This window comes from Crocodylus porosus, unplaced genomic scaffold (assembly GCF_001723895.1).
Source record: "Crocodylus porosus isolate Cpor-Errol unplaced genomic scaffold, CroPor_comp1, whole genome shotgun sequence".
Classification (NCBI taxonomy): Eukaryota; Metazoa; Chordata; order Crocodylia; family Crocodylidae; genus Crocodylus; species Crocodylus porosus.
The window spans coordinates 27744547-27754870 of NW_017728917.1; the positions used below are offsets into that span (position 1 = coordinate 27744547).

The 10324-nt window shown below is 42.2% G+C and overlaps 1 long non-coding RNA gene across 1 annotated transcript in view; it reads right to left on the minus strand.

Moving 5' to 3' along the window:
* The window catches only part of LOC109311462, a 13002-nt gene extending 2692 nt beyond the window's left edge, over nucleotides 1-10310 (minus strand). The window contains exons 1-2 of the long non-coding RNA XR_002101511.1: nucleotides 10168-10310; nucleotides 2550-2553 (exon numbers count right to left, since the gene is read on the minus strand). This is a non-coding gene — a long non-coding RNA (uncharacterized LOC109311462). The remainder of the gene's footprint in view (nucleotides 1-2549; nucleotides 2554-10167) is intronic.
* Nucleotides 10311-10324: the final 14 nt, after the last annotated feature.

The window sequence follows — 10324 nt, forward strand, 5'->3', positions numbered from 1 at the left end:
CTAATTGCGCTTGCTCAGAAAGTACTTTAGGTTACAAAAAGTTCAAACCCAAGGACAAGATGGCAATTACTCTTATCTGCATGAGAACGCTAAGGAGTATAAGCTTTACTGTAACAAAGAGATAGTAAATTTGCAAAACAAAGAGAGAGTGATACCTTAATACAGAAAGCCTTTTGTAGCTTCTCCTTCAACCTCTCTCCCCCCCTCCAGGGAGAGACCTGACAGCTGTGCTGTTCTAACAACACTATTGATGAGAGCTGGCAGCTGTGCTGTTCTAACAACACTATCGATAATGCATTTTCAATAATATTTCTAACAGTGTTAAAGCAGTTTGAAAGACTACCAGTGTCACTATCATAATAATATAGTGAATTCTAAATACATATTTCATGAATTCATGAATATATGAATTTATGTTTTACTCCCCCCACAGGGGCTAGGCCCCTCCTCAGGAGACATGGCCTCCCACAGGGGTTACAGCCCCCCACCAGGAGTAACAGCTCCCTCATAGGGGTCAGCAGGGCCCGGGCTGGGGCTGCTGGGGCTGACACCCTGTCCTGCACTGTGTGGGTGGGGATCCAGTGAACCAGACAGCAGCTGGGACTGACAGGAAGTGCTGGCAGATTTTTGTTTCTCATTGTGGGGATGCTGGGTTTGGGGGGGCAGGAATCAGGGGCCTTAGGGGGCAGGCAGGGGTTAGGGCCGGGTGGGGCAGGGATCGGGGGGCTGGGGGAGTGGGTCGGGCCCATAGTCCCCTCCCCCCTCCTCCAGCCCCCTGACCCCTTACTTACTGGCATTGGAGCCCTGCAGCTGGCACGATGCCTGTCCTGCATGAGCAGGCAGTGCTTCAGTACCAGGGCGAGGGCCAACCACAGAGATATTCTGGCAGCCAGAGTGTCTCTGTGGAGGACCCAGCCTCAGGTTGCCACTTTTTTTAGTTTGGTTTTTTTCTGACCTCTGGATATCCAGGGGTCTTATCTTGCCCCCGCACTGCAAATTTGCAGTGGAGGGAACCTTTTCCTGTTCTTGCTCGTGCCTCTTGCAGCATCTCAAAGGGGTTTTGCAGGCTCATCTGGACATGCCCAGGTAGTATAAACAAAGATGAATTCCTGTCTTTTGTTTTCTTCAAGGGTATAAGAAAAAAAACCAAGAAAAACCGGTGCCTTCCCCTTTAAATCCTCCAAATGGTGTCAGGTTTATTGTATTTATATTTTGGGGGTTGTTTTTTTTTTTCAATGTTGCTTCAGCCCGATTTGACCATGTATTAATAAAATAAGAAAGCTTTTACTTGTTATTGTAGCCGTCTCTTCTTAGTTGTTCCTTTGTTTTCCAAAGTAGCGCTAGCTTCTGGATTGCGTTCCCGGCAATGAAATTTCAGTCAATATCTTTCGGCTTGATGCAGTTCACCCCTTCCCCATGCAGCTCCTCTCCCACCCCACCTTCCCTATCGGCTCTCTCCTCCTTCTTGTTTTCATCAGGGGGTTTTTTCTCCTCCTCCTCCCTCTGGGGCCACTCTAGTTTAATCGAGAAGAAGTGTGGCTCTTGCCAGTGTTTTGTTCGTGTCCTCACCAGCTATCTCACCTCACGACACTTACCAAAGCAGACATGCAATCAGGAGACCTGAATAAGTGGCCAGTTGCTTCATTAGCCAGGTAGGACCCAGGCAGATATAGCCAACTAGGCAATTAGCCCAGAAAGCTTATTAGGACTCCTGACAAGACAAATGGAACCAAAACATTTAGAAGAAGGGAAATTTGCATACCTGGGCTCCAAGAGTCAGAGAAACAGGAGACAATGATATCCAAAAATGTACACAAAAGCCAAGAGCAGCATTTCTACAGCTAAACATTCAGTGATCAAAGACATATAGCCTTGGAATAAAAATTTAACTACTCAACAGTAATGTAAAATCAGTATTTTGTAATATGATTGTCAACAGTAGAAAGAAATGCAGCCGAATGTTGGAGATGCTGTCTTGTAAGCTTTGTGTGCCATGTGGCATGAATAACATTAAACAAGTCTGAAAATTTTGAACCTATATTTAAGTAACACTAAGCAGCTTGAATCTACCTCTTGACATTCAGCAATGTCAATGTGGGCTTTTTTTTTTCAAATGATTCCACCTCAGCTGAGCCTCTGCAGTACACAACAGACTGCTATCACAGCTCAGAATGGATGTGCACAACTTGGGAGAAGTAATCAATATACAATCCTTTCTTTAGATGTTGATAGACCGACATCATGCTAAGCATGGATAGGATGCTGTTAACAGTAGTGTTTCAGTACAACCATTAATGCTTTGTCCTGACAGTACTCTGGGAGACTTGAAATTCAGCCTTACAGTGTGAATGGTGTGGAAATCAATCCTGTGAGCTGCTTCACTCTGCATTAGGGTATAATAATCATGACCATACTGGAAGCCATCCTTACAGAGCTGGTGGAGGTGGAATGTGACAACTAGTTGTAAAAAAACAGAAAGGCACTGCTTGGGGTTGATCAATATGTTGACCTTAAAACTAAAATCTCAGTTAATCCATGGCATTAAATACTGTCCTTGTTACACATATAAAAAGTTTGCATTTTGGTGTCAGATTAATTTGATTTGCTTGACTGTTATTTATTAAATGACTCTTTTATTATTACTGGTATTATTACTGGTTTCTTTGTTAAACACTAACAGTTCTCTGTCCTTGTACCAGACAAGGTGTAGGCAACCCCTAGCATAAGTGCCAGTGTGTGGCACTTGAAGGTATTTTGCTTGGTACACACATCTCAGGGAGGACAGTGAGGAAGGGGCCAGGGCTGTGCTGCCACAACAAGGATTGGGCCCTTCACAGCTCCCCCACCATCTGTCCCTGGCATGCAAACATCTTACAAGTTGAGGTTGCAGATGTTTTTGGCATTCTGCCCAAAAACATTGTTGACCCCTGTTCTACAATCTTGGGCTAGGGGCAGAAATGACATGTAAACTGGTAAAAGTGATCAGAAACTGGTTCAAACCTGTAACACAACAGAAGTTCAGTGCATGTAAACAACTTTCAAAATGGCCAGAACTGGTCTAAGATAAACTGGGATGGATGTAGTATCAGACTTAACTGATTTAGGTTAAATCAGTTTATTGAACTTCTATTCCATATCCCCTCCAGATTTCAAGTTAACTCATAACTCCCAAAATGCTTTGCACCTCCCCCACAACCCTTCCCCTCTTGCAGGGTGAGCGGGCTAGCCTCGGTCCAAGCTGTCTGCTTCAGCTAGAAGGAAGGCATGCTCTAGTGCCCCATCCTGGCTTTCAGCCTGGGCCACAGCAGACATATGGCTGCATTTCTGGAATCAAAAGTGACTGTCTGTTCATTTGCTTATTTTTTCAATCTACACAGCTTAGACTAACTGCAAAGACTGAGTCAACTCAACCTTGGGCTTTGTGTCTGTATTTAGCCAAATTGGCTACATTTTATTTATTTATTTTACCACAAGAGTTTTGGTGAAAAATGCAGATTCTGCAACGCTGAAACATTTCTGAAATTCAAGTCAATTTTGCCAAATTGTTCATCCAAAAAGAAGGGGGGGGGAGTGAAAAAGCAAAGTGGTATGTCTCAAAGCTATACCTACATTATGATTTTCCAGTATAAAAATGACTTCTTATTTCAAAATTTCCATGAATGTTACTAAAAATATTAAACTTGTTAAGAAATGGCTGCAATTTAAAAAAAAAACCTCTTGATTTGATTAAAAATGAAATATTTTTAAGCCAAAAGGATTTTTTTAACTTTTCAAAATTATATATTAAAGGATCAAAGGATTTACTGTTACCAAGGTACATTGCAAAGTTAGGTAGAAAGCAGAGTAAGGTGCCATCTTGTATATCAAATAATTCATAGACACATGAGATTTCATAAACTACAGCCTGCTTTCTTACATGTTATTTAGTGGATTTCATTTCAAAGTTGTAATTTTATTAAGGATGGAAGAAAGGGTAAGGCCAGCACAGTTGTTTAGAAACAGAAAAAGAGAAAGGTTTCTTGAATTGCATACTATTGGATCTGGCCAATTGGCCTGAGGTTAATGTAATCCTCTTTCTTCTTGTAGACATCAATCCATTTATGCTTAAATTCAGCTCACCATAATGAACAGTAACAGCTTCCCTACATACAGAGAGCTTCTCCACCACTCATGCAGTAGCAGGGAAAACAATCACTGTAACTGCTCTCCATTACTAAACAGAAACTGATTACTGGAAATGAATTAATGTGAGGAGAATGCTTTCCAGCTCATTGTAAAATTTTAGAAATAGTGTGCAGGAATGCATGCCTTAGAACAGTGTAGAAGAACAAACTTGTAAGATGAGTATTATTCTGTGCCCTAAAGTCAGAAGGCAGGCTATGTGACATTTATGAAGGGCTTGGCTTCTACACGTTTACACTTGTAATTTTAGAATGACATCAATAGAAAAATGTAGTGGACAGCTGAATCTGAAAAATATGGGGTAAAATTCCACTGGCATAATTTCCCAGGATATCTGTGTGCTTAAGGAAGAGAGGTTTTTAAAGTCTTTCTCCATTATTTACTGTAATCTACAAATAATAGCAGCCTAGAATCTAAACTAGCTAAAATAAGATGTTCATCATCTGTTACATACCCTGGTATAATTTCTATTAATGTACAAAACAAATGTAAATTATTCTGGGTTATATGATCATCTGTTAATACTTCTGCTTAAATAAGCAATTATTAAACATTTAAATTCAGATTTTAACCATTAGGCCATACTGAGATTATTTTTCAGGGAAATAAAGGAGAAGGGAAAAAATGAAAATGTATTTCCTTTAAAACTTGTTCAAACTTTTTTCTTAAAAAAACCCCAAGGATGGAGAGCTGGTTTATTATTATTTGTATGATTCTAAAGTTCAACAAGCCATATGGTGGGCCTTGTGAAGCTCATCATTTATCCATTGTCAAAAACAGTGGGGAGGGGCAAATTATGCAGATATTAGAACACTGGAATTTTAGAGATTCCGGCCCCTTTGAACTCAATGAAACATTCCTGCTGACTGCAAGAGGGCCAAGATTTCACCAATGGTACATTATATATTCATTATATTATCAATTGCTTTTTCTGTCTTGTGTGGTTAGTTGTTGCATAAAACATTAGGCCATGTAGGCCAAGTTTTAGAATACAGGAGAATTATTTTTAAAATTACAGAAATTACCCTCAGAGCTGAGCCGGGCAGGGTGCGGGGCCCAGGGCAAATCAGTCCACGTGGAGCCCCGCCCCCGCTCCAATCCAGGCCCTGGACCCAAATAAGTTTCTGCGGTGATTTCAGCAGCAGGGGGGCAGGGCGTAGCAAGCAGCTGGACATGGAGCCACTGCTCTGCCTGGCTCCGCGCTACCGCTGTTCTGCCCCACTTTGTGGGGCCTCCCAAAGCATGGGGCACAGGGTGATTGCCCCAATTCGCCCCTCCTCAGGGACCACCCTGATTACCCTGTAGTTGGTTTGCATAGGTATCCTGTTAAATGAGTTTCTGGGGGGGAAATGTTATATAGATATAATTAATCTAGCAAGATTTTTATGAATTAATCATATTAAATGTGAAAAATATTTTATATTCAGATATTTGGAAAAACAAAATAATGTCTGAATATTTTCATTTATATAACCTTCAGCCCTAATATAAATGTCTAAGTTAGAGCCTGGCATCATCTGCTAACTGCACTTTATCATGCATCAGCAGATGTGAGACAAACAGAACCAAGGAGGTGATACTTCCCCACTATCTGATGCTGGTCAGACCACAGTTGGAATACTGAGTCCAGTTTTGACTGCCACACTTTAAAAGGGATGCCGATAACCTGGAGAGGGTCCAGAGAAGGGCCACTCGTATGGTTAAGGGCCTGCAGGCCAAGCCCTACGAGGAGAGATTAGAGAAACTGGACCTTTTCAGCCTCCGCAAGAGAAGGTTGAGAGGCGACCTTGTGGCTGCCTATAAATTCATCATGGAGGCGCAGAAGGGAATTGGTGAGGCTCTACTCACCAAGGTGCCCCTGGGGGGGGTCACAAGAAATAATGGCCATAATTTAGCAGAGAGCAGATATAGACTGGACATAAGGAGGAACTTCTTCACAGTTAGAGTGGCCAAAATCTGGAATGGACTCCCAAGGGAGGTGGTGCTCTCCCCTACCCTGGAGGTCTTCAAGAAGAGAATGGATGGGCATGTGGCTGGGGTCATCTGAACCCAGCACTCTTTCCTGGCTATGCAGGGGGTCGGACTCAATGATCTATCGAGATCCCTTCTGACCCTAAGATCCATGAATCTATTTTATTATTATTTATATTATTGCCAAATAAATGCTAGATAAAGAGTTGGTAAATTCCCTGTTCTAAACGCCACAGTCTGGAGCCGTAATCCCAATTCTTTTTTGCAATTTTTTTTGGCACTTTTCTCATATGCTTGCACTAAGAACTATTTATATATATATTTTGTAAATATTTAGGTTTATCAGATAGTGAAAACTGATTCCCACTGCAACATTTCCTCTGCTTTCAGATGTAACTAATTAATTTCACCTGAGACAAAATTAGGCAAAAAAAAAAATCAACAATTGAGATTCTGGGTATATAGACCTCATCTTCTTGCATACTGGAAATTATATATAGATATAGATATTGCTATAAACACATACACATAAAATGTAGTCATATCTTTCATCATTTTAATGAAAATGCATGAACCTTTAACACATAGCATGGAACCAAGTCCTGAGAGAGAAATACAGTTAAAACAACAAATATTTATAGTACCAGCAGGTATAAGTATAGTAGTGTGCTTTTACCATATGGTGAGACTTAAATAAACAAAATCCCCAAATCTACAGTATAAGATACAAAGCTTGTTTCAAATATAACAGTTCTTAATTATAGCGCTTTGTGCCAATGCGTGTGTGAAAACATGGTTCAAACAAAGTCATAGCAATTTACATGAGTTATAGATTTTCTATTGCAAAGAAAACTTCTGAGTTGTCTTTGTACGTTTACTAAAGAAACCCACATAATTCCAGGTGAAAAAACCCAAAACATATGGCTTTCATTTGATTTCTTTCAAATTTAGACAGTAGCTTTCTAGAACATATTAATGTTGGCTATGACACGCATCTAATTTATGGGGTTTTGATAATCAGCCCTTGGGTATTTTATCCCATTCACATCCAGATTGGACTGAATCTTTGAACCCCAAAATACACTGCTTTAAAGTCTGCTTAAATCCATGAGCTCAGGAATTCATGACCACTCAAGTTTATGGCAATATTCCAGAAAACACATGGAATTATAAGAAAGTCAGTGCCTCAGTTAAAACACTGGGAATTAGAAGTCCCGGATCTTATTTCCCACCTTGCCCTTGATTCACTAGTGACCTTGGACAAATCATTTGATCTCTTTGCCTCAGAAAATTGCGTATAGAAGTGGGGTAATGCTACTTACCCACCTCAGAAAGGATGCAAAATACAGTTACATACATATGAAAATGATCTATTATTAAATGGTTAAATATCAGGACCAGTAATCTGTTTATTTGAGAAGCAATGTGTCATGTGATAAAGGACTTTCCCAATAATACTCAGAATTGCCTTTGTACCTTAATAATATTAGGTCACTGCACCTGGTCCTGCTAAACAGTGAGGCTAGGTACACACATTCAAAAAGCGTAAGACAGAATCCATCTAAGTTATGCAGTTTTCTATAAGCAGTATAGTTTAGCTCAGTAGTGAACATCACACACATTCCCCCTTTGGTGGTGGTGGGACGGGGCATGCAGGTTGCCTGTCTTAGACTGGGATCTGCCATTTTTAAACCAGTCTATGTGTGCTGAACTTCAGTTCTGTTATGGGTTTAGATCGGTTTCCAATCACTTACCCTGGTAAAAGTGTCTGTGCCTGGCCAAGGTGTTAAACATAGAGTCTATACTGATGTAATCAAACAAAAACTTCCTGAAAAGAAGTTATTTTCACCTGATATTGCCACGATGGACTAAAACTCTGTCTCTGTCTTTTATAATGATGAAGATTTTGTCTGTTGTGTCTGTTGTGTGCAAGTTATTTTGCACTTTTCAACTATTTCCTATAGAAGCAAGCTAGTTCAGAGAAAAAATGATTGTGATGAATCGTCTGTGCAATGAAACATACTCTTTCTACAAGGAGAGGAATTGTGGAGAATGTAGCTAGGACCGCCCAGACAATGAGATCTTATAAGCTCTTAAACCCATGAATCTCAGATGAAAAATACAATTTAGTCCTCAGCAATGAATGTATTTGACCCTCAATGTTAAATATGACTTATTACTTATAATACAAGTAAATTTTGTTTTTAAAAAAGTGCAGAGTTATGAAATAAATAAGATGATTTTATAAACACTTTTGAAAGTTTATCTCTTTTGGTCACCCTAAATTATTTCGTGAGATCCAGAAGCTTTAACTTTTTTTTCTTTAATTATTTCATCGACGTTCCTTAGCCAAACAGATTTTCTCAAACCTAATAGTTTGTCCTCATTCATGAAGGTGGAAGTTTCTGGAAAAGAAGGTGAAGATGTTTATAATACATCTAAAACAGGAGCTAAAGTCTTTGATATGCATGTAAATCCACCACAGAACAATCTTTTGGACTGGTCGTTGGGAGACTGTACTTTCAAAAACCTATACAAGTGACTGATCTAGCAATCCATACATGTTGCTGATATTTCATAGATTTCATAGACATTAGGGCTGGAAGGGACCCCAGAGGATCATGGAGTCCAGTCCCCTGCCCCAGGGGCAGGAAGTCAGCAGGGATCATAGCATAGGATCCCAGCAAGATAAGCATCCTTGATAAGTATCCTTGATAAGATAAGTATGCAGATCTACAAAGCCTTCCCAAAAGCAGCTGTTCAGCATTAGTAAGGTAACATAATATTTGCCACAAATCTATCCTAAAGTACTGTTCTATTCATCTTCTGTATTTATCAGTTCTACTAATTTTGTTGTGTTGTGAATACAAACAAGAAAAAAAGTGGCAGTTGGTGAGTTAGAGGTTAATTATCTTTATTTATAACCTTTGGATAAGACACTCCCATATCATCATTCCTACTCTGATTTCAGTTCTATACTTATAGGAACAGCTATTTCCCATGAAAACAGGTGTCTCTTTTAAAACAGGGATGGGCAAAATCTGGGCCATAGGCTAGATCCAGCCTTTCAAGTAATCGGATCCAGTCCACAGGGGGTGCCCACTAATTGATTCAGTCCAGCCTGCAGCACTCTCTACAGGGCTGAGCCCAGCCCAGGGCAGCCCATTCCTTTCTCCAGCATGTGTCTGTTGGCCCAGCCCCAGCCAGTGCGCACAGTTTCCAGTGGGGCTGCTCCCAGTGCAGCTGCGGCCATCTGGGTGCTGTTCAGGTCCCCTCTCCTCCAGTGGCAGCTCCTCCTCCTACTCCTGCCCCTGCTGCACCACTTGGGGTAGGGGGGAAGCTTCAGCTGAGCAGTCTGGGCAGCTGAGTGTGCGGAAGGTAATTGGGAGCTGAAGCCAGAACCCCATGCACTAGGCAGCAGCCACCCAGCTGAAGCTCTCGGCTCCCTTCCACCCACTTGGTTGCCAGTGCTGGGGGGGCAGAGTGGATGGAAGGCAGCTTGGAAGTGGAGCCAGAGCCGTATGTGCTACAGCAGGGGCCACTCAGCCCAAGCTTCCTCCTGGCCAGGAGCAGTGCAGCAGAAGCAGGAGGAAGAGCTGCCACTGGAGGAAAGAGATGAAGAGCAGCACACAGGCAGCTGCAGCCACAACAGGAGCAGCCCTGCTGGAAACTTCACATCCTGGCCAAAGCTGGGCCTCCAGGGACAGGCTGCCCTGTGCAGAAGTGGCAGGGACTCAGCCCCATGTAGAGCACAGGGGCAGCAGTGGATTATACCGCCCGGGCAATCTCTGCTGCACATGCTCCCTGCCTACTCCTCCCTCCCCTGACACCCAGCTGGCTCATGGGACCTACTGCCCAGGCAGCCCCCGACACACATGTGCACATGCTCCCCTACACACCCACACCCTACCCACAGGTCAGGGGCAGCCCTGCAACCCCACCCCATGATCCCAGCCTCATCTGCCCATCTTGCTCCTGAACACTGTTCCCTGCCCACCTGCAGCCCCATACCACATAGGGCAGGGGTAGGAAATGTTTTTTGGCCGAAGTGCTGAAAAACACCATAATGCCTACCTCAGAAGGGGCCGGAGTGCTGGCATGGCAGAAAAACAAAATGAGGGCAAGGGGTACATGGCAGGATGCCCTGCTTGTGCCCCTTGCCCCCCAGCCA